A 27,042-nucleotide genomic window follows, 5' to 3' on the forward strand; every position below is an offset into this window, starting at 1 on the left:
TATCACCAGCCAATCCACATTTCTCAGTAGATCCTGATGAAAGGCTATTGGCCAAAGATATTAATTCCATTTCTCTCCAGATAGGTATTCACAAAGCTGATGAGCACAATCTGTAATTTCTGTTTTTGTTGTTCTTTGTAATAGCTGGTGGAGCACACGACAAACAAGCAAAGTCAAAAGTTTGAAGCATCAAACCAGTATTAATTGCTGAGCATATTGGTAAATGTATTCAATAAATAATAAATATATTACAATTTTATTCATTAAAATCCATAAAAATGTTACGTGTGACTAGCACCTATTGAAACTGGCATGCACTTATTAAAGCTATGACTCCATTTCTGAAATGGACTGTATCCAATATTTGCTGCAGATCATTTTTAAAGGTTAGAAAGCTTTTTGGTTATTAGTTATTGAGATACAGCATGGAATAGGCCCTTCTAGCCCTTCAAACCATGTTGCCCAGCAACTCTTGATTTAACCCTAGCCTAATCACAGGATAATTTACGATGACCAATTAACCTATATCTGGTACTTCTTTGAACTGTGGGAGGAAATCGCAGCACCCAGAGGAAACCCATGTATTCCATGGGGAGAATATAAAAACTCTTTACAGATGACATCAGAATTGACCTCCGAACTCTGATGCACAGAGCTGTAATAGCCTTGTGCTAACTGCTACGCCAGCATGGTTTTAATGCAAACCATGACAGAGCAGGATAGTGGGCAGGCACGTTGGTTTTCTTTTGTAGTTGAGATGATGAGATCCATTGTCAAGGAAACAACAACAAGAGATGCATTGTTAAGGTTGGAACCCAGAGAAGAAAAGAGCATATTATTTATCCCAGTTCCACGGTCATGGTATTTTGTAGTAATAATAGTTTATCTGATAGCAGGGGGAAGAAGCAGATCTTAAAACACTGAGAGTTGATCTTGTACCTCCTCCCAGATGTGAAGAGAACATGTTCCAGATAGTGAGGGTCTTTAATGATGGTTGCCACTTTCTCAAATTCAAGTTCAAGTTCGAGCTTGTTGTTATCTGATGTCATCTGACATCATTCAAATTATGTTATGTCAAAAAAAAAGTGTCTCTTCTGTATCACTTAGACCAAATTTGTGAAGAACTGTGTTCTGGCAAACTAAGAGGTGGGCTCAGAGCTTTGTTGGAGGCTAGGATCCTTTTCTTCAGCATTCTGCATCTCAAGCCAGTATTAAGGGAACACTGGAGGAATATTCATGGTAGGCACATCCTTGTTCCCTAACCATTCCTCCATCTAACATTGAAAAGGCTGTTCTACCAGGATGTGCACTGGCCACATTCTGGCTGTGCATTGTAGAGTATTGATAGAAACATCCACATTCCCTACCTCAAGACCAGTGTTGAGAAGAAAGGAAAAGAAAAAGAATTAGGAGCAAAAGCTTGTGAGGCTGATGCAGAACTGGAAGAAAGGTACACAGCATATTGGCCTTGACACTATTGAATACCAGGTCAGATACTTACATTGTAAGACCAGAAGACAAAACTTTGAGGGGTGCGTTGCAAAGGAAGTGACACTTGAGGAAGAATGACAACTTGTATGGTGGCTCATTCAGAGAGGAGTTTCAGACATTAATACTACCCAGAGGATTCAGATGAATTATGATTGAGTTAGCAAGAAAGTATCATTATTTTCACTTTGAAAGTGATGTGTACATTTATGTCGGGATCCAATGTTTGATGGATGAAATTTCAACTTCAGTGAAGACCCTTAAAATTCTTTGTGACTGAGGTTGCGAGTGGTTCTGTTGCATGGCTTGGCCTCGTACCTCTCACCAACTCTGTTCCTCGTCCACAGGTGGCCCGGCGTGGCAGCGACTTAGCCCGTACCGAGAGGCGAATGACCCAGCAGCTGACTCCAGATGTGAAGGCGACCAGTGGATGGCATCAGAATGAGGTGACCAAGTGTCGACTGGACAAATAAATAACAAAGATTGGAATTTCTGTTCTCTATGAATGCTGGGACTGGCCTTTACAGGTGTGAATCCGGTCAAGTCAAAGTGTCTGCTGCTGAGCCTCTGACTCCGGATATAAAGTTGGATTGTGGATGGCACCAGCCCAATTCCAAACATAAGTTAGCCTGTGGATTGGATGGCATCAGATTCTGGTTTCTGTTCTCAAAAGTATGCTGGAGCTATTGACTGGCCTTAAACAGGTGTCAGGATACAACTACTGTGACCATTGAACTGAGGTTCATTGGGAGCAGCAGTGGAGGTTGGCTTGTGGCACTGTCTTGGGTCCCCATCTGATCGGTAGGGTACAAAACGGAGCTTGCAAGCAGATATCAGCTATTTTTATGCCCTATGTATGAGTATGTCAATTCAATATGTAACATTGGGATAATAAAATAAATACTGCTCAAAAAAAAATTCTTTGTGACACAGAGTGTCCTCAGATTGATTCCTTGAGAACTTTACAAACTGACATAGGAGTAGATAATAGGTAGAATGCCACCCATGAACATCACTCATATCGAGGAACACTGTGAAACTTCCCAAGGATACATGCACCTCAATTACAAACAGACTGCTGTTCTGCCTATTTAGGGAGCTGTCTCCAAAGGGAAAACTGAATCCCTCAGGAAGCGGACAGCCGGTGTGCAGAATACATTCATCAGGTTTGGCAATGGCTTGATTGTTTTGATAGCAGATGCATGATCAGAATCACAGCAGGAATGCAGAAATTGTATAATAATCTCCTGAGAATCATACATTCTTAGGACTGAATTTTTCTGCTTTCCTTATAGACAGGTCAATAAAACATTCTATTAAAAAAATCTTCCTCACATTTCTATTTGCATATATTGCATAATTATTAAATCTGGTCCCTGAATTATATACCGATGGGAACTAGTTTCCTCTATCTACCCTATCTAAGTCTCATTTTCTATATCTCCATCAAGTCTGCTCTCAAAATTCTAACAACTTAGTTGAAATCCATCACCGCTAAAATAATACCAGTAAATCTTTTCTTCACATCTCTAGTTCCTTCTCATCCCTTCGAAAAGGAATACCCTGAGTGGTGTGATAACTCACTTCTTGCTTCTTAACTCTAAACAAATATACTTGACCTCTTAAGGACATACTTTCTCTCCAGCATTATGTCTTTCTTAAACAAAGCAGCCAGCTCATCTCCTTTCCCTCTACTGCCTTTTCTGAACAATTTACATGCTGAAATATTAAGTACCCAGTTCCGACCATCTTTTAGGTATGTTTCAGTTATCATCACTGCACCATAATCCCATGTGGCTATTTGTATATCCCCAAGAAATGTTTCCTGACATGCCTGCTAGTTCAGGCTCCAGTCAGACAATATAATACACACAGAATGCTGGAAGAACTCAATGGATCAGAGTAAACAGTCAACGGAAAAGAGTAGACAATCAACGCTTTGGGTCAATATCCTTCTTCAGGACTGAGAGGGAAGGGGCGAGATGCCTGAAGTAAAAGGTGGGGGCAAGGGGAAAGAGGCTAGCTTGAAGATGATAGGTGAAGCCTGGTGGGTGGGAAAGGTCAAGGGCCGAAGGAAAAAAGAATCTGATGGGAGAGGAGAGGGGACAATAGGAGAAAAGGTAGGAGCAGGGAATGCAATGGGAAGTAATAGGCAGGTGAGAAGAAGTAAAAGGTCAGAGTGGGGAATAGAGGGGGAATTTTTGTTCACTGGAAGGAGAAATCGATATTCATGCCATCAGGTTGGAGGATACCTGGATGGAATAATAAGATGTTGCTCCTCCACCCTGAGGGTGGCCTCATCTTGACATAAGAGGAGGCCATGGATCAATACGTCAAAACAGGAATGGGAATTAGAATTAAAATGTTTAACCACCGGGAAGTCCCACTTGTGGCGGATGGTGCAAGGGTGTTCAACAAAGCGCTCCCCCAATTTATGACGGGTCTCACCAATGTAGAAGAGGTCGCATTGGGGCCACCAGACACAACAGACAACCCCAGCAGATTAGCAGGGGTTGCCTCATCTGGAAGGACTGTTTGGGGCCCTGAATGGAGGTAAGGGAGGAGGTGTATGGACAGTTGTAATACTTGGGCTTCTTGTGTGAATAAGTGCCTGGAGGGAGATTAGTAGGGAGGGGCAAATGGACAAGGGAATTGCAGAGTGTGGGGTCTCTGCAGAAAGCTGGTGGGGTGGGCGGAGGAAGGTAAAGGTTTGTTTAGTGACAGGGTCCCTTTGGAGATGGCAGAAGTTTCAGATTATAATGTGTTGGATGCAGAGGCTGATGGGGTGGTAGGTAAGGACAAGAGGACCTCTTTCACTATTGCAATCTGGTGAACACAGATGTACAGGAAATGGAGGAGATGCGAGTGAAGGCAGCATCAATGGTAGAGGGAAGGAAACCCAGTTCCTTAAAAATGGGGGACATCTCAGATACCCTAGAACAGAAGGCCAATGCAATACAAGCAGTCAAAAACCAGGACAAGAACTCACTATAGACATCGACAGTGGCACCAGAAGATCCATCCCATACTGAAGGACACACGTGATGGATGTGCATGAAGTGTTTGTTAAATAGCATGAGTATGAGGTTCATTAATTTAGTATCCAGAATACTGAGAGTAGAACTAATGTCTTGTGAAAGTACAACCTTGATCGTTACAAACACCACTTAATACAAATAGGTTAGACTCCATGAAGGATTCACTTAAATCCTTGAGGAAGAGGCACTAGCAGGTCAATCCTACTTCATTTAAAGGAGAAATTTCTTAACAGTATTGACATATGTAGTAAGTACTCTGATATCCTCTGAACTGAGAAGGCACTATTGCTTGAGGCTTAGTTAAGATCACATGATTTCATAAAACTCTTAACTGAATGAAGTGGAACTCTTGATTGGACAGAGTAGTGGAACTCAAAATGCCATGAACTGTGTAACCACCATGATTTAATGTGCAATTTCTTCAGAAGTGCCCAATTATTACAAGGATATTTGCAATTATTACAATTATTGCAAGCAGAGGAACTGAATTCAGATTTTATGCCCCTGGCAGCAGTATCAAAATGCACATTGATCAACAAGGCATTAATCTAACTCGTCATGGATTAAGCTATTACCATGAGATGAGTACTGCTAGAGGCCTCAACTCATCAGGTTGCAAGTGGCTAAATAGTTGAAAAGGATTAACAGAATAAGCAAAATATAAATTTTTTGAAATATAATTAAATTTTAAAATAGCTAAAAATACCTTTATATAATTCCAAACATAGATATATTGAATTTAAATAAACAGAAGTATTGTACTGAAGTCCCTTCTTTAAAAGGTCAGCCTTGCTATTAAAATGAGGTTGCAGTTCATACATTTGTCATGGCTGGCATAAGTTAGAGGGGCTTGAATGCAAAGTGTATTTGGTGCCTCAGCTTAGTATCTTCACAGCTACTACTAAACGGTGATGACTCCAGTGGCAGAGCAGAGTATTCAATATACAGACATCAAATCTCCAGCCTTTTACACATTTCCATGCTGCAGTGCACAAGAGCAAGTCAAAGACATGCTCAAGACTGGAGGATGAATGGACAGCCAAGGATTGCACATTTCCTAGTTTTTCAGCTCTTGTAAGGTCAATTCAGTTATATGTAGAATTTCAGTGTTAGTCTATGGTAATGGAATTGGTGAAAATGTAGATAATCCACAGCCACAACATTGATTTGGGGTTTCACTTTAAGAGGCTGGTCTGACGTGATGATGTAATTACACAAGGGGCTTTTAGTGGGCTTTGAGTTCAGTTTTTTTGGTGTTCAATAAATGAGTTGCTACGACTTTTCTGAAACATAAAATGCCTCTGCCGTTTTATTTGCGAAAAACTTACATCGGTGACCTCAATGCTCTAGGATGATTCCAGAGTTATTGAACATGTTGGCCAACACAGTCTTTTCGAAACTGCCTGAGTTTTGGGAGCAAAATGCCGTTACGAAGGCCCAATTTGTGCTTCAAGAAATTTCTGCTGGCAACATCAAACATTTCTATGTAGTAACATCGCTCAGTAACTCCACGACTGTGAGAGTGGTGAGTCTACTAGCACACCCACCTGAATGATAAATGCCGATCGCTGAAAACTCACCTTTCCAGACTTTTGGACTATCAGAGTCTGAGCACGCCGAATCGTTGCTCTCATTGCCCGGCCTGGGCAATGGTAAGCCTTCAGAGCTAATGGAACACATACCGTCTCTCCTGGAAAACTGCCATCCCTGTCCTCTTTTTAAAGAACGCTTCATGCAGCAAACGCCTGATTAAGTTCGCATAGCCCTCGCTAATGCTTCTGGGTTTTTAAGGGGCTTTGAGTTCAGTTCTTTGGTGTTCAATAAATGAGCTGCTACATCTTTTCTGAAACATAAAACGCCTCCGCCATTTTACCTGCAAAAACCTACCGTATATTAGCAATCACCACAAAATGAAAACACAACTTTCATAAAATTGAACTGAGCACATCTGGTCCGGAAGCATGCTATCAGTAACAGATACATGTGCAACTATGTAGCAGGCTCAGCACAACTTTCATCCCCTACCTTCCATATGGAAGTTATGTGACAGTTACTGATGAAAAATCTGAGATTGCTAAAGAGGTAGGGATAAAATGGCCTCCATTCTCAAATGAATGCATTGAATAACATTTGCCACCTGAGTCAACCATGCTCAGGATACTAGCAAGCTCATTATTTTTAGGTACATCCATGATTACAGCCTTTTCATTTCTGCTACACAGCGTATTATTTTGTGACCTGCCTCACTAATTATTCCACAATTCAATGGAGCATGGAACAACTCAGGGCACTGGATTCCACCAGTAGAGATAATTACCTGGTGGCTTAGACACACATGCAGGAAAAATGTGGTTGCAGTTTATACATCAATCATGTAGAAGATCACGATTTCTCCTCTGTATTCTATCTCTCTCTCCTCCCATTATGCATCTGGGCAGTAGCTGTCACAGGAAGACATCCTTTTCCAATCACTTCCCTGATTAGCATGCTAAAAATATGACAATTGCAAACATTTTATGCAATTCTTGATAGGAAGAACTCAGTTCAAGATTTACTGGTTCTTTCCAGGCAGAAAAAAATGACAGTACTTTCTCAAATAACTTTTTATACGACTTAGTAAATACTTCATAAAGAAGGGATGGGGTAAATGAGCTGATGCTGGCATTGTACATAACAATGTTTAAGCATGTCTTAATACTCCCTGTCCACTCTCTGGCCTGATGGTTTATCTGCTAAAACTGACTTGAGAGAGCTCAGCAATGACACATTGAGGGAGATCATCATCAGCAGGTCAACAAGCAGATATTTGCTCAAAACAGATCACTTTTGCTTTATATTCAAGAAAGGGATGAAAGAGCACAAAACCTACTACAAATAGAAAAAACCTAGGAAAATACAGCTATATCAGTGAACAGCAGAGGATTAGCTTTATGTGGAGAAGAAAATATAATCATAAAAGAATGTTAAAAATTGCAATGATGGAAGTCAAGATTTGTTGGAATTAGAAGTGGATGGAGAAGTAGTGAGAGATGAGGCGAGCAAGAAATGCAAGGATGAATCAGAATCAGGTTTATTATCATCAGCATTTGCCATTAAATTTGTTGTTATGCACCAGCACTACATTGCAATATATATGTAAAATGTTAAATTAAATAAATAGTGCAAAAAAGAGAAAAAGTAGTGAGGTAGCATTTGTGGGTTCAATGTCCATTCAGAAATATAATGGGAGAGGGGAAGAACCTATTCCTGAATCGTTGAGTGTGTGCCTTCAGGCTCCTGTACCTGCCCCCTGATGGTAGTCAATAAAAAGAGGACATGTCCTGCGTGATGGACATCTTAATGATGGATGGCGTCTTTTTGAGGTATCGCTCCTTGAAGATGTCCTGGATGCTGGTGCCCATGATGGAGCTGACTAAGTTCACAACCTACTGCAGCTTATTTTGATCCTGTGCGGTGGCCCCCCCAAACTAGACAGTGATGCAGCCAGGTAGAGTGCTCTCCATGGTAACATCTGTAGAAATTTGTGAGTGTCTTTGTTGACATACTAAATTTCCTCAAACCCATCGTGCAATACAGCCACTGTCTTTGTAAGTGCATCGATATGCTGGGCCCAGTATAGATCCTCAGACGTGTTGACACCCAGGAGCTTGAAGTTCCAGGATAATTTTCTGGATAATGGGATGGAAAATACACTGACAAAACTATTACAAATATATAATATTATTGTAGCAATATTTCTCCAAAAGAAAGTATTTAAACATTGAATTCCTGATTAAATAGACAGCGTATACCTAATCCCTAACAATAGAACACTATGAAAACATTAATTTTCACAACGATGCTCACTGCACATTGTTAGATCACCATCCATTTTGAACTGATATATTTTACAAAATAATTATACTTAGAATTGAAAGAAAGAAACCAACTAATGGAAAATTTACATGTAGTGGCTACTGACTGAGAAACTATTGATTTTATTATTAACTATATTCTGTCTGACCTGTTGATTTGGGTAACTAGCATAGAAAATTACATTTTGTGCTGAATTATATACATGTCCTTTTGACTCAAATTAAAATGGTAATTGAGAAATGTTTCTAATGAAAATATTCTCACTATGACATTTATTTTACATCAATTGCCAGCAGATACAGATATCCATATCTCTCCCCTATAGAATTTGTAGGTCTGGTTTCTGTGCAGCCACTACCGGTGAAGAGCAAAAGCTAGAGAAATAGAATCACAATCCTAAAATAAAATTGTATGCATGGAGGAGTGATAATGAAAGAACAATTGATTACATCACTGATAATTGTTGTATATTTCATATTTCAGAAACATTTGCGTAATTTTGTAAATATGTTGCTGATTAAGCATTCTTGTTCATTTAAATAATTCACTACAGTTTATATGTAAAAATGGATATGTCATGACTCTATCACATCATACTTGCACGCCTCACTTAAAGTAAGTGTGAATTAGACTTACATTTTAGCTTCCCATGTCTTCCTTCTAATTAATTTCATGTTTTGAAATTACAAAGCATAACAGTGGTGACAACGTATTTTTAAAATGAACCCAACACAGCTATCAACCTGTTGAAGCACAGTAAAACATCCAAAATAAAAAATCCGCTGAGCAGTGCATAGATGGTCCAGTTTAAAAACAGCGCAGCACATGCTCTTCATGATAAAGTTTTTAAATAAAAAGTCAAAAAATGGAAGAAGGCAAAAATAAATGGACTGCAGAGAACAGAAAAAAATGCAGTTTCAAAGAGAGCACAAATCTGCACGCTGTAGATGAAAAATCTGATAATGTTGAGAGCAATACAGGATTGTGTAGCCTTAAAATTTACAATGAGAAAACTAGGAACAGACAAGCAATATGGCTTACAACAAGTGAATGACAAATTAATGAAAATGGAATTAGACCCTAGTTTGGCTGTTTCAATCATTCCACAAAATGAGTTTGAAAGGCATTTCAAAGATATTGAACTGAAGCCTGCAAATATGCAACTTAGAACTTATACTGGAGAAAAGATAACTCCGATGTGAATGACATTCATAACAGTGAAATACAACAACCAACAAGTCACATTGGATTTGCGTGTGGTAAAAACAAGAGGACCAGCATTGTGGGACATGTTCGGTTGAGACAATTGCAATGTGATTGGAAATCCATCCAAAATTTGCATACCACATCCACTGCAGTTAAGTCAGCTGGAAGTGAATTCAGAAAGGTACTGAGTGATGCCATAACCTTCTCCATGCTGTACACCATGAAATGCTGCTCAGCAGAGGCAAAACAGGTATTGGTGCCAACCTTTGCATGTCTGGTTGGAACGTAAATTGTCCAACGAAGGACCATGCTTCTCAGAGGAATTATGTAAGTGGAGAAAGCAGTGGACTGACTACAACAGTTTTTGTAGGCAACATATCTGAAAATGCTTCTGATATATTAATCAGTCAGTTACTCGTGAAATGTGGTTTAGTTTTAAGCTGGAAGAGAGATCAAGTAGCTTCAGGAAAGTTGCAAACATTCGGCTTTTGTGAGTATAAAGAACCAAAATCTACTCTGCATGCATTAAGATTATTGCATGAATTTCAAATGGGAGACAAAACTCTGCTTGTAAAAGTAGATTCAAAGACCAAAGCCCAGCTCGATGAATGGAAGGCCAAAAAGAAAGCAGTCAACAGAGAATTTTTCAGATGATATGTAGATCAGGAAACCAAGAGGACAGATCAGATTGTAAAGGGTGCAATAGAAGGATTAATAAGAGAATACTCCTGTGAATTAAATAGACTTTCCCGAGATCAAGATGCACATACTAGAAAGTCAATGTCAAAAGTCAAAGTAAAATTTATTATCAGAGTACATACATATCACCACATATAACCCTGATTCTTTTTCTGCAAACGTACTTAGCAAATCTATAGAATAGTAACTGTAAACAGGATCATTGGACAACAAACTGCAAATGCAGATATAAGTAAATAGCAATAAATAACAAGCATGATATAACAAAATAAAAGAGTCCTTAAATTAGTTTAGTTATCTCAAACACCTTCTCATTATCATTAAGCAGCAATGGTCTCTGGTTAGTGCTGCCATTTGGACTGCAGTTGCCTGTTGATGCCACGTTGAGAGCTTTGATTGTGTGCCAGTCTAGTTGGATTTTTCTCAACCATTCACGTCCAAAAGTGTTGGCCCTCCACTTTCCAATACATATAGCTTTAACTGTTGTGTTTGACCTCCACAAATCACTTCACATTTGCCTTTGGGAGACACTTTTTCACTTGTGTAGGTCTTTAGCATCACTGAGATCTTCTCTCATGGTTGCTTAGAAAACAGTCTGTTCTAGTCAGTCTCTGAAATTATAGACAAAGCCGACCCTGTGTCAGTACCTCCAGTTGAACTCTGTCTTTTTTTGTGTTTCCCCCAGCTGTCAGTCTGGGGTTTTGTATTGCCATGTGCTCCTGTCCCCACTCTGCTCTACTCCGGCCCCTGTATTACTGAGTGCTCTGCCTCTCATCAGCTTCTCATGATTACCTGTATTGTTGCCACCTGTGTCTCATTATGCTCCACCTATCATCTTCCTCTCTGTTTATTGCTCAGTGTATTTTAGTCCTGTGTTTTCACCTGTTTGTTACCAAATTGTGCCAGTGAATTTTCTTGAGTCTTTCTAGCATTTGTATCTGTATGCTGTCAGTCTGAATATTGACTCTGCCTGTTTCCTGATTCTGGTTTGTGGATTTCTCTGGATGTTTTGATCTCTGCCTGAACTTTGATGCTGACTTTGTTTGCACCTTGGGATTTGTTACTCAATTAATATCACTGTGTGCACAGTACTGGGTCTGTGATTCTATCCCTGCACCAGTGCCCTGACATCCTGTGTCCAGTTCCATTTTCATTTTTACACCAGACACTGCTATTGTGATCCATATGATTTTGTGATCTGTTTCAGTAATACTATACAGCTTTAGGCATAACAACTCACCTTTGTCAGACTCTGTCTGATTCTGTTTCACATTCATTTACTTTATGCATTTGCTTAGATTTGTGTTTGAAATTTTTCATTCAGTTTGATTTTTCTCTTTGGCTGTGCTTTTTATCTGACTTGAACACCCTCTCTGTGACCTTGTCTATGACACTTTTGGTAAACTTTTTCTCTGAACCAACAGTCATTTGCATCATGGGAGGATTTGTCACATCGATAACATTTTTGGCTTTTAGTGCCATTCAGGGACATTTTGTACATTTCACATTCTAACCTCTCTGTAGTTCTGCCGCATCCTTTACTGCAGTCTCTAACGATACTGCAATGGTCAATGCTGATTCTAAGGTTGGGTCTCTTTCTGCTAGTAGCCTCTTTTGAGCACTTTGACTATGCATATCATATAGAAGCCTGTCCCTTATGCATCAGAAAGTCCAACTCTGGTCACAGTATTGGGAAAGTTTGCGTAGTGCTGCAATGTATTCAGAAATGTTTTCATCCTTTGACTGGTTCCTTTTGTAAAATCTAAATCTCTCGCCTATTTCCAGCATTTTAGGGCTCAAGTGATTTTATAAGATTGTAACCTAGAACATAGAATAGTACAGCACATTACAGGCCCTTCAGCCCACAATGTTGCGCTGACCCTCAAACACTGCCTCCCATATAACTCCCCACCTTAAATTCCTCCATATACCTGTCTAGTAGTCTCTCAAACTTCACTAGTGTATCTGCCTCCACCACTGACTCAGGCAGTGCATTCCACGCACCAATCACTCTGAGTGAAAAACCTTCCTCTAATATCCCCCTTGAATTTCCCTCCCCTTACCTTAAAGCCATGTCCTCTTGTACTAAGCAGTGGTGCCCTGGGGAAGAGGTGCTGGCTGTCCACTCTGTCTATTCCTCTTAATATCTTGTACACCTCTATCATGTCTCCTCTCATCCTCCTTCTCTCCAAAGAGTAAAGCCCTAGCTCCCTTAATCTCTGATCATAATCCATTCTCTCGAAACCAGGCAGCATCCTGGTAAATCTCCTCTGTACCCTTTCCAATGCTTCCTCATCCTTCCTATAGTGAGGTGACCAGAACTGGACACAGTACTCCAAGTGTGGCCTAACCAGAGTTTTATAGATCTGCATCATTACATCACGATTTCATTTTTCAATTTCATCAAACATCTTGCTTGCTGGCTTTTCAGGGCTTACTAAGTTGTGTAAGAGACTGTACTTTCTAGCGCGCATTAAGCTTTCTTTTCCTCATTCACCTTGTTCGCATTACCATACAGTTCAACCCTCTTGATATATGACTCCCAGCTTTCATCAGCACTATTGAATTCATCAACTCTCCCAACTAAAGCCATCACCACGTTATTTTCACTTTGCTAGTTGCTTCTTTCACTGTGTGCTATGCAGTTACTTGCGCACCCCTTTGCTAGCATCTGTGATGGCCTTCTCTACTGTTTAACTCTTTCTTCTCACTGTTTTGTCCCATTAAGTGTCAGTGCAGTTGGTGAAATTCACTGACATTCAAGTTCATATTCCTCACTAATTTTTTTATTTTGGTGCAACTGAATATCAATTAAATAAAAGCAGGCATGCAGGAGATGGCTTTAACTGGTGTGTTCACATTGCAGTGAGAGAGGGAAAGAGCAATGCACCTAGGTAAGTTATCAGTCCATGCATAGTGTTAAGGGGGGTCATTGCTCTAAAGAAGTAGATCCATGCATTACATAACCTCTTCCGCAATGTCAAACAGACAAAGGAGATGGTTACCAGCTTCAGGGGAACTCACACTTTCACCCTGCGCACCCACCCCTCCCCCATACTTCGATGGCATAGCTATGGAAATCACAAGCAGTTTCAAACTCCTAGGAGGCCACATCACAAACAATCTCTCATGGTCCCCAAACACAACCTCACCAATGCCTCTACTTTCTGAGAGGACTGAAGACTGCTGGACATTGCACATCCATTCTCATCCATACTCTAGCTCTAGAGGAATAGAATTTCAAAATTTTATTTAAAAATTCACTCTGAATTTTAAAATTTCTTCGCAGCTCAGCTTTAAATGTCTGATTTTTTGTCTTTAGGTCGGGTCCCTGCTTTTCCAGTCTAAGTTAACAGTCCCTTAGGATTTACACTCAGTTCATTTTAGATGTCTGTTTGATGAAAATCACCATTCATTCTTTTAAACTCCAATGCAGCAAACTAAAATTGTTCAATGAATTAATCTAGTTAATCCATGCTGCATCATCTCAATGTTGCTCAAATCTTCTTGGGAATGAAGATCAAACTTGCATTTCACATTTCAGTTGCACTCTTAATATTGTCTTCCAGTCTCCATGTAATAAACTTCAATGATAGATAGATAGATAGATACTTTATTCATCCCCATGGGGAAATTCAACTTTTTTTCCAATGTCCCATACACTTGTTGTAGCAAAACTAATTACATACAATACTTAATTGAGTAAAAAATATGATATGCATCTAAATCACTATCTCAAAAAGCATTAATAATAGCTTTCAAAAAAGTTCTTAAGTCCTGGCGGTAGAATTGTAAAGCCTAATGGCATTGGGGAGTATTGACCTCTTCATCCTGTCTGAGGAGCATTGCATCGATAGTAACCTGTCGCTGAAACTGCTTCTCTGTCTCTGGATGGTGCTATGTAGAGGATGTTCAGAGTTATCCATAATTGACCGTAGCCTACTCAGCGCCCTTCGCTCAGCTACCGATGTTAAACTCTCGAGTACTTTGCCCACGACAGAGCCCGCCTTCCTTACCAGCTTATTAAGATGTGAGGCGTCCCTCTTCTTAATGCTTCCTCCCCAACACGCCACCACAAAGAAGAGGGCGCTCTTCACAACTGACCTATAGAACATCTTCAGCATCTCACTACAGACATTGAATGACGCCAACCTTCTTAGGAAGTACAGTCGACTCTGTGCCTTCCTGCACAAGGCATCTGTGTTGGCAGTCCAGTCTAGCTTCTCGTCTAACTGTACTCCCAGATACTTGTAGGTCTTAACCTGCTCCACACATTCTCCATTAATGATCACTGGCTCCATATGAGGCCTAGATCTCCTAAAGTCCACCACCATCTCCTTGGTCTTGGTGATATTGAGACGCAGGTAGTTTGAGTTGCACCATATCACAAAGTCCTGTCCATTCCTGACACATCCCACTATGGCCGTATCATCAGCGAACTTCTGCACATGGCAGGACTCCGAGTTATATTGGAAGTCTGATGTGTACAGGGTGAACAGGACCGGAGAGAGTACGGTTCCCTGCAGCGCCCCTGTGCTGCTGACCACCGTGTCAGACCTACAGTCTCCCAACCGCACATACTGAGGTCTATCTGTCAAGTAGTCCACTATCCAATCCACCATGTGAGAGTCTACTCCCATCTCCGTTAGTTTGTGCCTTAAGATCTTGGGCTGGATGGTGTTAAAGGCACTAGAGAAGTCAAGGAATGTAATCCTCACAGCACAACTGACCCCTCTAGGTGAGAGAGTGATTTGTGCAGCAAATACGTGATAGCATCCTCCACTCCCACCTTCTCCTTATACGCAAACTGAAGAGGATCCTGGGCGTGCCTGGTTTGTGGCCTCAGATTCTGTATTATCAGCCGCTCCATGGTCTTCATAAAGTGCGACGTCAAGGCAACAGGTCTGAAGTCATTCAACTCCTTTGGTTGTGGTTTCTTCGGTACCATTTGATTTTCAAATTGCTCAAGATAAGCACATGTTAATGTTCTGTGTTTTATGAACCAGCATTCAAAAATCCTGCTGTACAACATTTACTTACTTTTTACAACTTAAAAGTACTTTGTTTTCCTATTCTCATAGCAAACAAAATAACCTCACTCTTTTCACAGTATACTCCATTCTAACATCTTCTTACCCAGTAACTTAAACTACTTGTCCCTTTGCAGACTCCCTGCATTGATCTCACAGCCCTCTGTCCAACTAGGTCATCAATGAACTTGGATAGCCTATGTTATGCCTTTTAATTTAAGTTTTCAATGTAAGTATTAAATAGTTGAGGGCCCAGTGCTGATTCATGTGGCACGCAAATGTCTGCTAACAGATATTTTGGAATAACAGTTTTCTGTTACTTTTTTAATCTTAGCAACCATCCATAAAATAAGATGTTAGCACAGTGGAAACTATGATTCTCCCATTCTAATGTAGGTGAGGCATGACCTTGCAAAATCAATAACTCTACTTGTTTATGATCCAATGAAAATTACAGTACATGAAAGGAAAATCGATTTTAGTGAAATCAATTTTCTAGAGCAGATAGTACTACATTTTTTTAAAAGAAAAATTCAGTAGATATCCTGACTGAATATCCATGGTCTGAAAACAGTAAAATTTGCTTGCATTACCTTTCGCAGGATTCCTCATAAAATGGATAATGGATCTGGATTTTTAGTTTCCATGTATATCTGTATGTTTAGTTTACAGGTACTTGTTGCCCGTAAGGTTGCTGCCATTTAGGGCAGCAATGAAGATCCTCCCCCTCTGGCGGCACGCAGGGCTTCCTTCATCACGTCAGTAGCTTCCTCTTGGCTTTAATACTGTCAGTCATGCAAGTCCCAGTTGAAGACTCAGGAATACCCTGCCAGGCCTGTGCCCTGGAAACTTCCCAAGGTGCAAATCCATGGTCTATCGAGACTAACAGAGGCCTACACTACACCTCTCTTATACAGAGACTGGGTTTTTAAAGCTGTTTGCCGGACCTGCGCGGGAACGCCTCTGTTGCGTCTGCACAGTACTCCAAACATTGACTCCTGTTGGAAAACTTCCTGCCTACATTTTGTGTATGATACAAAGATAGGTGGAGGAGTAGGTAGTGCTGAGGAAGCAAAGCAATTACAGCGGGACTTAGACAAATTGGAAGAATGGGCAAAAAAATGGCAGATGGAATACGGTGTTGGGAAATGTATAATAATGCATTTTGGTAAAAGGAACAATAGTGTGGACTATTATCCAAATGGGGAGAAGGTTCAAACATCAGAGGTGCAATGGGACTTAGAAGTCCTTGTGCAAGACTCCCAGAAGGTTAATTTACAGGTTGAGTCTGTGGTAAAGAAGGCAAATGCAATGTTGGCAATTATATCAAGGGGTGTAGAATATAAAAGCAAGGAGATAATGTTGATCCTTTTTCAGTCATTAGTCAGGAGTTTTGTGAACAGTATTGAGCCCATATCTCGGAAAGGATGTGTTGTCACTGAAGTGAGTTCACAGAAGCTTCATGAGAATGATTCCTGGAATGAAGAGGTTAACATGTGAGGAGCATTTGGCAGCTTTGGGCCTGTACTCACTGGAATTTAGAAGAATGCATGTGGATGACATTGAAATTTACTGAATGTTGAAAGAACTAGATAGGGTAGATGTGAAGAGGATGTTTTCTGTGGTGGGGGTATCCAGAACTAGAGGGCACAGCCTCAAAATTGAGGGATGATCTTTTAGAACAGGTATAAGGAGAAATTTTTTTAATGGAGTGTAGTGAATCTGTGGAATGCTCTGCCACAGATTGCAGTGGAGGCCGTCCATAGGTATACTTAAGGCAGAAGTTGATTGCTTCCTGATTGGTCAGGGCATCAAAGGATATGGCGAGAAGTCAGATGTATGGGGTTGAGTAGGATCTGGGATCAGCCATGATGGAATGGCAGAGCAGACTCAATGGGCTGAATGGCCTAATTCTGCTTATATGTCTTATGGTCTTAACAACCCTGACCGGTAAAACAAAATTGTTATGGAAACAGCAATGAAGAATACTTCTACATCTGAGTGCCAGGCCTGCCTACAGCTGAGCTGAACCCTCCAAACCTGCAGGACTGGTGACATGAATGACCCTACCATGAGCCAATGCGTAAAGCCAGCATAGCTCTCTGGATCTTGACTCCAATCCATGACAAGGTTGTGGTCCTCCTACAGGAGTTTTTAATGAAGTACAATTTTAAAAAAACATTTATTTTAACAATTTATATTATTTATATTTACATCTAAAGTACAAAATTGTGTATTTTAAACCCATCACAAGTCCATCACTGAACTACCCTTCCCCACCATTAAGAACATCTACCTGGAGTACTGCCAAAAGCAAGCAGGATCCACCATCAAGGACCACCATCTGGGCATGTTCTCTTTTCAATGCTGCCATTGGGAAGGAAGTACAGGAACCTTAAGTCCCATACTGCCAGGTTCAGAATAATTATTACCCTTCAACCATCAGGCTCCTGAATCAGTGTGGATAACTTTGCTCTCCTCAACATTGAAATGACTCCACAACCTATGGACTCATTTTCAAGGACTCTATTTTTGTTCTTAATATTATTTATTAGTATTCTTTTGTATTTGCGCATTGGTAGTTTGTCCATCATTGTGTGCAGTTTTTCATTGATTCTAATGTTTCTCTGAATATACTGTGAATGCCCACAAGAAATTTAATTCAGTGTGTAGATGGTGACATATACATAATTTAGTAATAAATTTACTTTAAACTTTGAACTTTGATTTTGAAATAACTGTGTTTTGAGTAAACATTCTGGGTAAGGGCTACAGCCAGCAGGAGAAAACATTCTGATCAAAGCATTTGTTTTCTTTAATCAACTAAAACTTAAAAAATAATGTTAATAAATAACAGATCTATGAAAAAACCATATCTGACAAACTTGCTGATGATCGTGTGAAATAGTTGAGAGGATTGCATATGTAATGTATCAAATTTATGTGTGAGCATTTTCAAAATTGAGTTCAATATTATTAATTGCATTATGTACCTTATCATAAAATAATAGCTGAATCCAAGTACAAAGAAAAATATTTATCTGATTTAAAATTTTCCCCAAGTAGAATGAATGGAAAATTAGATTCAAGGTAAGGTAGCTCCCCCCACTCAATGAATAACACTACAGCAAATTTTCCTTAAGCCCGACACCTTCCAATCATCAATCAGTGCCTCATTTTGAATCCCACCACACTTCCAATCCCCAAAAGGCCAAATGTTCACATCCCGCTCTTCAAACACAATACATCCCTTTACTACTCCTGATTCGCAAGAAGAATGCCTTTTGCTTCCCTTCTAATATCCAGGCAGTTCCTTCACCCACTGTCCTGATTTACTGTTCCTCCTCCAGTGCCCAAGTAACATTATCATCCTACCAGTACTCTATCCTCCGTTCCCTATGAACGTCTGCCAATTCATCCCCAATTTCACCCTCCAAACCATCACTTCCATCTCTTTACCATAATAGAGAATGAAGCAAACCTTCTCACCCATGTTCTGGGATAGTGGGACCAAGTAGCATATTACCGACTGAAAAAATGTCAACTGTCAGGACTCTTCTGAATATAAACTCTATTTTGACAAAATTAAACTATGCCATTCCTGCATACCTTTCAGGGAGCAATGACATTTCTGGGGACAGACTGCTTTATTGATTTTTCTGTTGCTAAGTCTCTATATTATACATTTGTATGGTTAACATTAAAACTTAGTTATGACAAAGCAAAATTAATTTGGTGTTTATGTCCCAGAATCTGGAGCAGATGCTTTACTATTTTAATTTTTGGATAATGCTGCCCTCTGGTGTAAGATATAATATTTAAACCACTGAACAAAAGAAGTTGATTAAGCAGAGATGGAAGACGGCAATTTGGAGATTGCATCATTTTTGCCCAACTTCATTTTAAATGCTCCTAGAAATAATTTCCTTGATTTTACATCATTAATTTTCTATTGATATATAGCAATGCTGAAGGGTATTCTACCAAGTGGATGTCTTTATCATTAAAAAAACTGTGAAACTAGAATAACTGGATATTGTTGAATTTATTTTTTGTTGTTTCAGAAAAATGAATCTGTTATTCTGTTGAATCTGTTCTGTTTCTCCCAAACTCCAAATTTCACACAAGCTTCCCCTGCAAGCTCAAAATCATAGGTTTAAAATATAAACTGTGTTAACTTAAAGAAAGAAGAAGTTATTATACAAATTTTAATTATCTTTCTACGTGTCCACTTTATATATTTTGGGGAATTTCTAAGTTTGAGACAACTCAGTAAATCTGTTTCCTTGCTTTTCCAAATCTTTTTCCTACACCCGTAATAACTGGTAAGAAACTGTTTTGTTAGCCTCTCTGATATTCATCGCATTTCTCTTCACCCAGCTTATCTTTGGCCCAAGATTCCTAAGCTGACCAAGATTCCTATCTAAGTTAGTCCATTTACCAATATCAGCCTTTCCTATCCAGGAACTTGTCCAAGTACCTTTTAAATGTTACTAATATCTGCTTCATAACTATTTCTGGATTGTTAAAGCCTTTCCATCTTTACCACAGCCTTCAAGATAGCTACAAATACCTTCCTCTTCATGCTCTAACAACTCTTTTCGTCATTAGGGCTATCCCTGCAAAGGGTCTTGAAAAAACTGTCATTATTCAAAGTTCTGTTATGACGGTCAAAACTAACTTACCTATAACTTTATTTGCAAAATTGAATTATATTCTGAATTCTCACACAAGATATTTTATATTTTTATATTTTTTGTGTTATAATAAGTTTTCTTCCTGATTTCAATAGTCAATGTAACAAATGTTTTTGATTAAAAAAATAACATTAATTACTTCATATAATTTAGTACTCATGTAATTTATATGGTGCTTTCAATACTTCTCCAAAGCAACAACTACAGCACAAAATCTGTGGGATGTTTCAACTGGTGAACTGTTCTCCTAGATTTATCTATCACCAGCTGCTATTCATTTTAGCAAACTTCAGTTGGGATGTACTCATTTTGCAGGAAGGATTACAATAAATATGCTGTTATTTTGCCATCTGCTAGTCTCCTGGATATCTTAGTTATCTTCAAAACCAGCCAAACATCCCCTAGTGTTAAACAGTTTCCTCCATCTTCAGAGGACATGCCAACTGTGACATGTTAGGATAAGACAGTGGTCCTCCTGCAAGATGATTTTCCAATCTCCCTGCTGACTATATCTGTAGGAAGTACAGTCAGCTGCTGACTGACCACGTAAAGCAGTTGGACTGCGGTTGGACTTGATATGGAGTACTTGAGATGCAGAAAATGTCATGAATGGTACACTTAGTGAATTAGTCACATCACAGATATACAACAAAAGGGGATTGAGGCTATCAGGAGGACTAATAAGTGTAGGGAGGTGGTTCAGATGAAGTTGGGGCATGGACAAGTATTAGGAAAAACAATATTGCTGCACTTACAGAAATGCAGTTGAGAGAAGAGAATTAATGGTAGCTTAATGGTTCCAGGCTATAAATATTTCAAGCATGTCTGAGTGGAATGGAAGAGAGGAGGTTGAGTCACACAACTGATTAGGGAGAACATCATAGTTACAGAGTACATCATAGTACTTACAGAGGATGTTCTGGAGGATCTCCAAATGAACTGATGAGGTAGAATTAGAAATATGAGCAGAAATCATTTACTATTGAGATAATTCTATAGGCCTCCCAATAGTTAAGGAAATTAGAGAAATGGATATATAAGCAAATTGAAGAAAGGTATAAGAGAAATATTTCATAGAAGTCGAGGATTTTAACTTTCCCAATAATTATTCAGGCTGCCTTAGTGCAAGATGAAATTTATTAAGTGTGTCCACAACAGTTCTACTAGAAACCCTAGCTTAACAATGTTTTCTCTGAACACCCCAACCCTCCTCCCTTCTCTGACACCACCAATTTACTCCCCCTCTGATCCCAGCTCTAACCCTTGTTGTGTCTTTATCATCTCTTCCAACTTTCCCCTCTCTGAGGCAGAACATTCTGTCCTCAGCAGGGGCTTTACCTTTGTCTCCCTTCACCCACACCTCAGTGACTTCCACACCCACCATGATGTCCAGCTCTTCTTCAACCGTCTCCATCACTGAGCCCACTTCTTTGGGAAGAAATCCCCACACCGTACCAATGATCCCTTCTCCTCTTCTTGGACAGCCCACTCTAGTTCTCTACCTGCTCAGGACATTTTCATTTCTAATTGCTGATAAGACTTCCTCTCTTCCTTGAATTTTTCCCCTCAGAACACACTGGGCTCAATTCTCTCTGCAACAATCCCATTCTTACCATCAAATATGTAAACAAATGGGGTGCTGTTGTGGTGTGGCAGACTGTCCTCTACCTTGCTGAAGTTGGGTGGCAACTCTCAGATCCCTCCTCTGATTTATCCCTTGATAAGGACCCCACTCCAGACCACCTGAAAATTGTCTATGACACTGTCACTAACCTCATCAACTCTGGAGAACTCCCATCAACTGATACTAAGTTCATGCTTCCCTTAACCCACACTGCTCATTTCTACCTCCTAGTCAAGATCCACAAACTTGACTGTTTGGGTAGGCCCATTGTCTCTGCCCTCTCCTGCCCTCCTGAACGATTATCCACATACCTCAACTCCATTCAATCCCCTTGGCTCAGTCCCTTCCCACCTACATCCATGCCACTTCAAATGCTCTCAATGTCCTCAGCAATTTGGCCCTATCCACCTCATTCTCACCATGTTTGTCCAGTCCATATACACTTCTATCCTTCATCAAAAAACTTTGAAGTTCTCCACTTCTTTCTCAACAAAAGACCCAGCCAATTCCCCACTACCACTCCCCTCCTCCATCTGGCGAAACTGGACCTCACCCGCAACAATTTCTCCTTCAGTTCTTCCCGATTTCTCCAAACTCATGGGGTAGCCATGGGCACCTGCATGGGCCCCAGCGATGCCTGCCTTTTTGTTGACTACATACAACAGTACATGTTCCAAAATGTTCCCTAGTAATGCTCCCCAAATCTTCCTGCACTACATTGACGACTGCATTGATACTGCCTCATACGCCAATGCTGAACTCATCAATTTCATCAACTTTGCCCCCCAACTTCCACCCTGTCCTTAAATTCATTTGGTCCATTTCTGACACTTCTCTTCCTTTTCTCGATCTCTCTGTTTCCATCTCCTGAAGCCAAATTGTCAACTAACGTCTTTTACAAACCTAATGATTCCTGTGACTATCTTGACTATGCTTCTTCCCACCCTGTCTCCTGTAAAAATGCTATTTCCTTTCCTCAGTTCCTTTGTTTCCACCGCAACTGTTCCCAGGATGAGGCTTTCTTTTCCAGAATATCAGAGATGTCCTCTTCTTCAAAGAATAGGATATCCCTTCCTGCACCATTGATACCTCCCTCACCCACATATCTTCCATTTCCTGGACATCCACACTCACCCCTTCTTTCTTCCTGATGCCATAACAGGGATAGAGTTCCTATTGTCCTCACCTGCCACGCCGTGAGCCTCTGCATCCAACACAACTTTCTCTGCAACTTCCGTAATCTGCTACAGGATCCTACCACCAAACACATCTTAATCTCCCTCCTCTCTCATCTTTCTTCAGGGATCACTCCCTCCATGATTCTTTTGTCCACTCATCCCTCCCCACTAAGTTCTCTCCTGGCACTAATTCCTGCAAGCAGCCAAAATGTCCATTCACCTCTTACCTCACCTCCATTCGGGCCCTAAACAATCCTTCCAGATGAGGCAACAGTTCACCTGCGAATCTGTTTGGGTTGTCTATTGTATCCAGTACTCCCAATGCAGCCTCCTCAACATTGGTGAGACCCGGCATAAGTTGGGGGACCGCTTCGTTGAACACCATCCACCAAAGGTGGAATTTCTAGTGGCCAACTATTATAATTCCTATCCCCATTCCAGTTCCAAGCTGATGGTCCATGGCCTCCTCTTTTGCTATGATGAAGCCACTCTCAGGGTGAAGGAGAAACACCTCAGATTCCATCTAAGTAGCTTCCAACCTGATGGTATGAACATTGATTTCTCCTTCCAGTAAATTTTTCAATCCCCCTTCTATTCTTCACTTTGGTCTCTTATCTCTTCACCTCATCTGCTTATCACTTCCCCCTGGTGCCCCCCTTCTTCCCTTTCTCCAATGGTCCACTCTCCTCTCCTATCAGATTCCTTCTTCTCCAACCCTTTAACTTTCCCAACCACCTGGCTTCACCTATCACCTTCCAGGTAGTCCTCTTTCCCCTCACCCTGGCATATTCCCACTTCCCTTCCAGTCCTGAAGAAGAGTCTTGGCCTGAAATGTGAACTGAATGTTCATTTCTATAGATGTTGCCTGACCTGCTGAGTTCCTCCAGCATTTTGAGTGTGTTGATATGGAGCTCCAGCATCTGCAGAATCTCTTGTGTTTAGGAAAGAGTTGCTGTTCAGGTTGTTGTTCTGTTGTTCAATGAAGGAACTAAGAATAAGCCAGAAATAGGCCAGTGAGCATGATACCCGTTATGGGAAAATTAATGGAATGTAGAAACTCTCAGATAGGCACATGGTTGGAAGAAAAATGTGGGAGGGAAGGATTGAATTGATCTTGGAAAAAGTTAAAGGGTCAGCATAATGTCATGGTACTGTGCCATACTGATCTATGTTCTATTCTAAGCAACAGGATTATAAGAACATTGGTTTCCAGTTAATTAGAAGATATTGGGACCAGTACACTTTGGCCCAATTAAGTGGCTGCCTCAGTTGGCTGAAGTTTCATGGAAATGGTTTAAAAGGTACAAAGAGACAAACTATCATTTAATTAAGTAACAAATTATGTATTTAAATGAAATACAGAACAAATTAGAACACTAACAATACTGCTACAGTACTATAAAATAGTTCATAATAGTTACTGATGGAGGAATCCATCTAGTATATACTGTCATGTTCTGATTGACTGTAAATGAACAAAATCAGCACAGACACCTAGTTCAGATTACGGACTGCATTCATACAATGCTTTTGACAATTGCATTCTCCAAATCTTCATTTTCATTGTAACATTCAAGATGATTGCCAATACCTTCAAATCCTTCATAGTTCCTAAATTGTTTCATTTTCTCCCCCTGCCATTTCTGGCATCTCCAAACCAGAATGCTTAAAACCACTGTGAAGAAATCAGCTCTGAATTGTCATACCACTTATTTCTCATGAACTAACAGTGACAAAAAAATCACTGCTTTTTGAACATAAATACACACAATTGACACTACTTTAAAACTGTTCACACAAAACATGGTGTAGCATCTAACAGCCACATAAGTGTACATGACGGACACTAGTTAGAAGCTGTTCAGCAACAGTCTCCTGCCCTAAATAAACCACTGCTCCAATTAAACAATGGCCCAGTTAACCAGAATCCACAGTATTTGGATAGAAAGGTCCTGATTAGGGATAGTCAACATGGCTTTGTTCATGGTAGGTCATGTCTAACCAAACTTAGAGAGTTTTTTGAGGAGCTTTACCAAGCATGTTATTAAAGAAAAGACAGAAAGTGTCATCTAGATGGACTTTAGCAAGGCCTTTGACAAAGTCCTGCAACGGAGGTTAGTCCAGAAGATGAAGTTGTTTGGCATTCAGGATGAAGTAACCAACATTGGCTTGGCAGGAGAAGCCAGAGAATGGTAGTAGATGGATATCTCTCCAAATGGAGGTCTGTGATGAGCGGCGTGCCACAAGGATCGGAGCCGGGTCCATTATTGTTTATGATGTATATGATATGGAGGAAAATGATAAAGGGATCCAGGAATACAGATCCATAGTATCTTGAACATGCCATCATAAGTAGACAGGGTTGTAAAGACGCCTTCTGGCACATTGGCCTTCACTGAGCACAGGAGCTGGGATGTTATATTGAAGTCGTACAAGGCACTGCTGAGGCTGAATTTAGAATATTGTGTGCAGTTCAGGTCAGCAACCCAAAAAAAAAATAGGAAAAAGCTTAAAAGTGTGCAGAGAAAATTTATAAGGTTATTTCCAGGACAAGTGGACCTGCATTGTAAGGAAAGGTTGAATCAGTTAGGAACTTATTCCCTGGAGCACAGGAGAAATAGAGGAGGTCTTATAGAGGTACACAAAACTATGAGGGGTTTAGATAGTGTGATTGCATGCTGCTTTTTCCTCTCAGGTCGGGTGAGATGAGAACTAGAAATCATAGGTTTAGGATGAAAGGTGAGCTATATAAGGGGAATCTGAGAGGTAATGTCTTCACATAGAGGGTGATGTGAGTGTGGAAAGAGCTACCAACAGAAGTGGTAGAAGCGGATTCAATTATAGCATTTAAGACAAGTTTAGATAGATACAGTGCCTGTAAAAAGTATTCACTACCCCCTCGGAAGTTTTCATGTTTTATTGTTTTACAACATTGAATCACAGTAGATTTAATTTGGCTTTTTTGACACCTCAACAGAGAAAGACTCTTTCGTGTCAAAGTGAAAACAAATCTCTACAAAGTGATGTAAATTAATTACAAGTATAAAACACAAAACAATTGATTGCATAAATATTCACTCTTTTAACATGACACACCAACTGATCACTGATGCAGCCAATTATTTTTAGAAGTCACATAATGAGTTAATTGGAAATCACCTGTGTGCAGTCAAGGTGTTTCAACAGATTGTAGTAAAACTACACCTGTACTTGGAAGGTCTAGCTGCTGGTGAGTCAGTATCCTGATAAACACTACACCATGAAGAGAAAAGAATTCTCCAAGCAACTCTGTGAGAAAGGCTATTGAAAAACACAAGTCAAGAGATGGATACAAGAAAATTTCCAAGTCACTGAATATCTCTTGAAGTATAGTTAAGACAAACATCAAGAAATGGAAAGAAGATGAACAGCTGTAAATCTACCTAGAGCATGCCGTCCTCAAAAACTGAATGACCATACAAGAAAGTTTCTATTGAGACAGGCCACCAAGAGATCTTTGACACCTCTAGAGAGGTTACAAGCTTCAGTGGTTGAGGTGGGAGAGACTATGCATACAACAACTGTTGCCCAGGTGCTTCACCAGTCACAGCTTTATGAGAAAGCCACTGTTGAAAAGAACTCACAATAAACCTTAGCAAGAGCTTGCCAGAAGGCATGTGGGAGTTTCTGAAGTCAGCTGGAAAAAGGTTCTATGGTCTGATTAAACCAAAATCCAACTTTTTGACCATCAGATTAAATGCTATGCTTGGTGTAAGCCAAACACTGCACACCATCAAAAACACACCACCCCTACGATGAAGCATGATATAATCATAGAAAACCTATAGCACAATACAGGCCCTACAGCCCACAAAGCTGTGCCGAATATGTCCTTATCTTAGAAATTATCTAGGGTTACCCGTAGCCCTCTATTTTTCTAAACTCCATGTACCTATCCAGGAGTCTCTTAAAAGACTCTATTGTTTCCACCTCTATCACCGTCACCAGCAGCCCATTCCACACTCTCACCACTCTCTGCGTAACCTGACAGCTCCTCTATACCTACTTCCAAGCACCTTATAACTGGGTCCTCCCGTGCTAGCCATTCCAGCCCTGGGAAAAAGCCTCTAACTGTCCACACAATCAATGCCTCTCATCATCTTGTACACCTCTATCAGGTCACCCCTCATCCTCCGTCGCTCCAAGGAGAAAAGGTCGAGTTCACTCAACCTATACTCATAAGGCATA

The sequence above is a fragment of the Hemitrygon akajei genome, chromosome 21 (assembly GCF_048418815.1).
Source record: "Hemitrygon akajei chromosome 21, sHemAka1.3, whole genome shotgun sequence".
Classification (NCBI taxonomy): domain Eukaryota; kingdom Metazoa; phylum Chordata; class Chondrichthyes; order Myliobatiformes; family Dasyatidae; genus Hemitrygon; species Hemitrygon akajei.